Source organism: Psammomys obesus, unplaced genomic scaffold (genome assembly GCF_907164565.1).
Source record: "Psammomys obesus unplaced genomic scaffold, mPsaObe1.curated_primary_1811, whole genome shotgun sequence".
NCBI classification, from domain to species: domain Eukaryota; kingdom Metazoa; phylum Chordata; class Mammalia; order Rodentia; family Muridae; genus Psammomys; species Psammomys obesus.
In genome coordinates, this window is record NW_026590654.1 from 1,115,818 (window position 1) to 1,124,092 (window position 8,275).

Sequence of the window (8,275 nt, forward strand, 5' to 3'; positions counted from 1 at the left end):
TATCTATCTATCTATCTATCTATCTATCTATCTATCTATCTATCTATCTATCTATCTATCTAGGGTCTCACTATATTGCTCAGGTTGGCCTGAAGCTCATTATGTAGCTAAGTCTGATCTCACCCTCAAGTGGCAGCTTTTTTTCCTCCCTTATTCTACCACCTCTTCCAAGTGCTAGGATTACAGGCATTGACGCTTGAGCAAACACAGCAGCTTTTGAAAAGTTATCTCACAGAAAAGCACTTAATATTAACATCTAACTCCAGACACAAAACATGATTCCACAAACAATCGCAGTGGTTACTCCAACTTTTATATGATAGCAAGGGTAAATAGTAGTCCACTTACCCCTGTGAGCAGCTTGCAGACCACCACCTGACTTAAAAATAGATTAGTGCCTGTAATTCTAGCACTCAGGGAGGCAGAGGCAGGTGGGTCTCTGTGAGTTCAAGGCCAACCTGGTCTACCAGGTAGGTCCAGGACAGCCAAGGCTACACAGAGAAAGCCTGTCTTGAAAAAAAAATATGGTGGGTAAGAATATAGCTTATTGGCAGAACATTTCTCTACCAATGTCTGGACCCCTAATTTTGATCCAAGACCCTAAGAAAGAAACCATACACACCATGTCCCATGAACACCCTTGGGGAGAAACTATATTCCATGCCCTCTTCTTTGTCTTGTCTCTCCTTTTGAACTGAAAACACTGTGATGATGCTAGCTGGAGGAGAGAGAAGGAAAACAGAAAATCCACCATGTTCCCAACTTTTGTTTGAGGAACTAAAATGAAAACATATGCCACCTTGATTATGGGAAAATTACCATGAATGTCTGAGAAATAATGCTCAGACATCAGGCACAAGATAATACACTCATCAGGCTCAGTAAATTCCTCATTACCATATAAATTGTTTTCAAGTCTGATCTAATAGGATATGATTAATAATTGGGATTTGTTCTCTTCCAAGGAGCTGAACGACTGGAGGAAACCCAATAGAATTCTGAAGTCCCTTCCTAAATCCATCAAGTGTTTCTTTTTTTTTTTTCTTTTGTTTTGTATAAACAAAAATATTGTGCCAGTGTGCAGGGTCCTAGTGGTTGCTGAGTGAGCAGGGTGACCGTGGCTGTGGCATGGCATTTGCTTACCCCAGGACGTGCGGGTGCATCTCCTCACATATGGCTTTACGATTTTTTAAAAATTGAAAAAAAAAAATCACAGCTGCTCAGGGGCAGGACGTCTGCCTGCATTTTGTCTTCTGGTTGGAACTGTTACTAGCGTGCAAGGATTCCTGAGGCTGCTTCCCAGTCCTCCTTGCTTCCTTTCTTGAGAGGCTCAAGCTGCTTCTGGTATAAGTTTAATGCAACCTGAATTGTTCATACAAATCTGGACAGGGAAACACTGGGCTTATACTAAAGGCAATGTGCAGGGGAGCAAGGTTTCCTTGATGAGGTTTTCCACACTCAGAGCCTTCCAGAAGGCGGGGAAAGATGAGCATGTCAAGGGAGATCCCACTAGCAAAGCAAGTCTTTGGATTGGAGTCTCGGGCTGGAGAGATGGCTCAGCAGATGGCTGCTCTTCTAAAGAACCGGGGTTCAAATCCAAGCACCCACATGGCAATTCATAGATGTCTGTAATTCCAGTCTTAGGAGATCTGACACCCTCACACAGACATACATGGAGGCAAAACATCAACGTAAATAAAATAAAATAACAATAATAATAAAAACCTGAAAACATAGTACACTCAAGGCCAGCTAACACAATTATGGGCTTTCCAATCTCTGCCAAGAGCAGGTAGCAGCTTTGAATTCCACAAGCCATTGTGCAACACACACACACACACACACAGAGAACAACAACATGTGACATTGTCATCAGATCGTGGTGGGGCACGCCTGTAATCCCAGCACTCAGGGAGGCAGAGGCAGGTGGATTACTGTGAGTTCAAGGCCAGCCTGGTCTACAAATGAAGTTCAGGACAGCCAAGGCTACACAGAGAAACCACGTCTCAAAAAAAAACTATAACAACCAAACAACTGAACAAAAACCAAAGTATGACACTGTCATACCCACCAAGGCCCTCATCAGCTAGAAGTATAAAAATGACACCCCATCTGCTCTGCAAACGTCAGCAAGCTCCTGCCACCGGTTGAGGGGTTGTGGGGTGGTGGAGAATGGATGCTCTTAACACAGGTTTGAATTTTTATGCAAACAAAGAGTCACTTCATTCAGTGTCCCCCTCGCCAGAAATCCTCGGAATACTTTTGCTGTGGTACTTGGTACCCAGAAGAACACAGGCTTCGTTTACATCCCAGGCCCCGGGAACAACTGACAGCTTTGGGTCTGTGAGGGTTCTCCATGTACATTCACGATCGAATGTGAAGGAAAATCATAAAGCAGATGGGCATCATTCTGAGTGCAAATGTGTTTTTCAGGCTGAATCCTACGACACCAGAGTGGGCGGAGAGAAGATTATATCAGCTTCTCCCCAGAGATTTGGACAGGAGGAAATCGTGTTAGAATCAGGATGCCACATCTGCTTCCCAAGGTCTCCATCACGGGGTCTGCCGACATAGTTTCCATCTCACAAGATCTCAGCCCAACTTTGGGGTCTGGCTCCCTTGGGCTCTCCTTCCTCCCAATTATCCTTTTGAGGGCTGGGATTACATCATGTGCCCCCACACCTGCTTTATGTAGTTCCTGGGGGCGGCGTGGGGATACTGAACCCACAGCTTCCCCTGTACTAGGCAAGCTCTCCACTCTCTGAGCACCTTCCCGGATCCCGGGTTCTCCCCACTCCCCTCAGTGTGTGTGTGTGTGTGTGTGTGTGTGTGTGTGCGTGTGTGTGTGTGTCATTTAATACATTGCTTTCCTATTTCACTGCTTATCCCACTTCGTCTCTGCCTGGTGACATTTCTACTTGTCCATCAAGATGCAATCAGATGTCACTTTCCCATCCAGCCACACTACCTGTATCTCTTCCTTCCTCTGCTTTCCCTTCCTCTCTCCTCCCCTCCCCTCCCCCTCCCCTCCCTACTGTAGCAACCTGCAAAACCCACTCCCTAGACACTAAACACAGTGCTTTTGAATTTTTAGTTTGTCTCATTGTCTTTCAGGCTTGAGCTGCTCCAGTGCAGGAACTACAAACTACAATGGCTTCCCCCACTCCTCCTGTTATTACCTAACATAATGCCTGGACACTAAAAAATGTTCAAAATATACGAGTCGACTCTTCCAGAGTTCTTACTTTATTTGGTGTACTGCTCTATACGTGCTCATACAGAACCCATCTCTCAAGGGCATTAGCATTGACTTCTGTGGAGGGCACATTTTTTGAAAGCCTGGCACAGAGCTAATAGGGATTTCACTCATATTGCTTCGTGGTCTCTATCATTAATTCTCAGAGCACGCCTTTTTTCCCTGCTGCCACTACTTTCCCACGACTTTAAGATGAGAAACTAGACATTTAGGAAGCTGGGGTTGGGGAGTGTAGCCCAGTTGTCAGATTGCCTAATGTTCATGATGTTCTGGGTTCCAGACCCAGCAACGTGCAACCCTCAGCATGGTGAACAATACTTGTTAAAAATACTAATACTCAGAGGTAGAGTCAGGAAGATCAGAAGTTCAAGGTCACTTCCTCCGCTACATAGCAAGAATGAGCTTTGTCTACATGAGACATTGTTTCCAAATATAAACAAAACACTAAGTATGGTGAAGAAACTAACCACAAATGTTTCTGGCCCTTTGCTTAGCTTTGGACCACAGGCACTGTTTCCAAATGACGTCTGACAGTAACTAGGTGCTGTCTATAGCAGCACTTCAGCAGACATCTATTTTTTTTCAAATGCAATTTATTCATTTTTATCCTTTAGAGTGCCATGGGTCAAACTCAGGCATCTTCTCTAGCAATGAGACCAATGAGCTGTACCTATCCAGGTCTCCCCCCACCCCAGAGCAGAGGACCGAAGCCAGGGCCTTGTGCTTTCTAGGCAAGCGCTCCACCACTGAGCTAAATCCCCACCCCCACCTATCCAGTTCTAAGTCTGGCTACGGAGTTAAAATTTGCATGCTGCAAAACTCTTTCACAGTACAGTGCAGTAAGTTTCACAATATGCAGCCAGCACCTCAATCAAGATAGAGGGCATTCCATCACCCCATTGAACTGCCTCTGCTGTTTAGCGGTCAGCTTCTCCTCCTACCCCCAAACGCTAGAAAACACTGATCAGATTTGGGGTTTTACTGTTCTCCCTTTCCCAAAATGTTTTTTGCACAGAGTCACCCGGCATGTAAGCCTTTGGCATCTGGAAGCTTTCACTTGTCATGGGATGTCCTGCTGAGTTACTGAGTGTATTGACGAGTGCACTATGCTCCTTTTATAACTGCCTCGATGGCCACTGTAAGGATTACTACAGTCAATGCAGTCTTGTATAAAAAGAGCAAATGCAGTATAAACAAGCATGGGTGGGTTTTATATGGACATAGGTTTTTCTTTCATTTGGGTGACTATGTAGTGGTGTGATTGGAAGGTCATGTGGTCTCTCCTCAGCAACAGAATACCAAGACGCCTTAGTCACCATTGTTTTCTGTGCCACCAGGAACTATGTCCCCTGAACCAGGAGTCAAAATTAACCTCTGTTCCGGTACTTCACTTCTTTGAGACATTTTGTCACAGCGATGAGAGAAGTAGCTGATACAATGTATTTCTTTTCTTTTCTAACTACACTCCCGAAACGTTTGTGTAAAAGGCAGACTTGAAACCAGGTTTCTCTGGTTCTAGAGTCTGGGTGCTTGCTTGTACTTCCTGCTGCTGTGTGATTCATCCACCGAATTCTTTACTGGGTTCTAACTTTTGCTCTTGGGTTGTGGAAGGTTGAGATAGGATTTCATGTGACCCAAACCAGCCTTGAACTCACTATGTAGACAAGGATGATCTTGAAGTTCTGATCCCTCCTGCCTCTACCTCTCAAATACTGGAATTAAAGGTATGCACCACTATGCCTGGTTTTATATGGGGCTGGAGGTCAAACCCAGATCATGGAACATGCTAGGCAGTCACCCCACTAACTGAGCTAGTGCCCCAGCCTCCTGTTCTGTGTTCTAAACTCTTGGATAGACTTCTTTGCATCCCCAAAGGCAGAGTGTCTTAGACACAGTTGCTCCTACTAAAAGTCACTGTCTTGTCTATGTAAACAGAGGGTGGTGCTTGTATGCTGAACGGAAGAGGAGGGCATCTGCCTCTATTACAACTGACCTCCATTCCTTAAGCCTTCATATGACTTAATATGAGGATAAAGGAGTTAGCCTTTTTCTAAAAAAGAAAAAAAAAGGTAGCAACAACAGCCCCACTCTATTAATGGTCTGAATTAACTGCGTTTCCTATAGCCACATCCCTCTATTGTGTCCCAAGTCCTGGTTGTCCTAAGGGATGATTATTTGTTAGTCTTCTCTGACAGTGGGCAGGGTCAGCTTGGAGGGATCTGAGGCCAGAAGTCATTGTGGAGACCAGACTGACCTTAAACTCAATCTTCCTGCCGTCACCTCCCCAAGTTCTGGGATCACAGATATCTGACGCCATGTCTGACATTTGTTTGTTTGTTTGTTTTTGCTTTTCTAGGCAAAATTTTTCTGTGTAGCTTTGGCTGTCCTGGACTCGCTTTGTAGACCAGGCTGGCCTCAAACCTACAGAGATCCTCCTGCCTCTGCCTCCTGAGTGCTAGGATTACAGGCATGTGTCACTGTGGCTGGCTATGCCTTGCATTTAAAACAATATTTGTCACTTTTTTTTTTTTTTTGGAGACAGGATTTCTCTGTGTAGTCTTGGCTATCCTGGAACTCACTCTGTTGACCAGGCTGGCCTCAGACTCATAGAAATCTGCCTGCCTCTTCCAGCTGGGATTAAAGGTGCCTGGCCTAAAAAATTTCTTTTGATTGAGGTAAATACCATTAAATTTTATACTTAAATACATACATACATACATACATATGTGTGTGCATAGATAAAAGAAGCATTTATGATCCACCATGGAAAGAGAGGTAAAAAGAGGGAGGCAGTATTTAGAAGACAAGAGGAGAAGATAGATCCAGATAAGGCAAAAACTGAGAGAATAGACATGACAGTACTGTATTTATTCTGTGTGCTCCCACAGTAGATCTCTGAGTACCCCAGCTGCGTCTCTTCCATATTTTCCATCCTCATTCTGGGTTCAGGCCTTCCTGTCAATGCTTTCTACATCCAAACCATCAAAATATCGGAGTTATTTCAGGGTAAAATTAAATAAAATATGTTTGTTGTATAAATATCAATGGGAAACTCATTAAACCATGAGCCAAGTGATCAAACTGACTCAATTCGACCAACCAAGCAATTTGCTTTCCAGTAAAACAGAGCCAAGTTAAATTGACTAAGAAGCTGAGCAAAATTTTAATAACCTAATTTGACAAGCAGCTGCCATTAGCAGCACCAGGGAGGTGGCAGGTCATTCTGGTAGGGTCACATTCTCAGGCAAACCATACATCATCCTTTGAGGCTGTGACCAACAAGGGCTGGAAGGCCATCCATCCAAGGGGAGGCATGGCGCTTTGGGCAGCCATAGAAGCTGGCTCATAAAGATCCTGTTCCAGAAGAAGCCCATTATTTATGGATTTGGCAGCTCATTATACTGTAAGCTCCTCTGGGGCAGAGCTCTCATCTTCCCCTCAGTTGCCTGTGAAGGTGGGGCTGTGAACGTGGAAAGTGGCGGGTGTTATGGGGCACAGAAAGATGACTAAGAAGAGTTGTTTCTACATATGTTTAAAATGTCAAGACAGGGCCATCTGACCTATATCTGCCTGAACACACTGTACAGAGTGAGTCTCTAGGGAGACTGAACCCTGTGGCTGGGATGAGGAACTCTCAAGTCCTTGGGTACTGCTGTTTTCGAAAACATGGGAGCTGATTACTCTGGGACCATGAAGTGAACTCAGCTCCATTTCTCATTCTTTTTGTACAATAAAGCCAAAATGACGAGGAAGCAGCCTGGCAGTTAGGCCTTTTCCCAGTGGCAATGTTCATTACTCGGGGCCTGCAAAGGCCCTACACTGTGCACACTCTGGGCTTTTCTCCAGGTTCTTGCCCATCAAAAGTTGCTTCTCAGACTTTGCCCATCACAGTCCCCTGGGGAGCTCCAGAGTGTCTGGTCCAGGTAAAGTTGCCAGGCCTGAGGAGGACTAGTGCTAGCAAGCTCGTAGGTGACTGCTGCTGGTTTAGAAACGACACCCACTGCAGCAGCTGCTGTTCACATCCCTTCTTCACTTCTGTTTCTATAGACTTCACACATCAGTGAATTTCAGAAAGTAGTGATCACTGGATGGCCCCATTGTATAAGGAAACAGCGTAAGTGAAACCAATGACTTTTAGAAAGGTCGGATTCTTGGCAACCGCAACTATTTGACACATCCTCAGAATTAAGATGAAAAGGTCTGCAAGTTAGGATAAGGTTACTAAAAGTATAATATTTATTAGTGGCAACATCAGTGTTTCCACTTTGGTCTCTATATAAAAATGATCAAATACACAGGAAACAGCTTAGAAGCATCAGGTACAACATAATGACAAAAGAAATTTGAATTCCCAGAACAGATTCGCCATTGTGGAGAATTGCCCAGTTTGAGCTGGTAGTAATTCTGGGGTTATCACTACATTACTAGCAAATTGCAAAAAACTGATTTTTAAAATATCGAGGCCATTTTATATTTAGTTAGTTATTATCTGTTTATTTACTCATAGGACAGAATCCTGTATATCCAAGGTTGGCCTCCAACTTATTAGGGAGTTGAAGATGACCTTAAACTTCTGATCCTCCTGTTTCCACCCCCCAGGTGCTGGGATTAAAGGCATGTGCCATCACACTTGGCTTTCTGCGGATCAGCCCAGGGCTTCTGTATGTTAGACAAGCACTCTATCAACTGAGCCACATCCCCAGCCCAATTAAAACTATTCTTTTCTTAATTAAAAATAAGCCAATTAAAATTTCATTACATTTGTGTGTGTGTCTCTGTGTGGGCGCATGCATGCCTTTGTCTGTGCTGCAGCCACAGGTAAAGGTCAGAGGGCAACTTTATGGAGTTAGTTCTCGCCTTTCAGTGATCAAGCTCAGTTCAAGCTTCAGTCTTGCACTGGCTCGAGTTTCTGAGCTGAGCCATCTTATTGGCCCCACTAAGGCTATTCTTACTTCCCCCCCACTACATCTAAATTTCACATAAAAGAAATATCAACCAGCCCCTAGGGGCCTCCTCCTG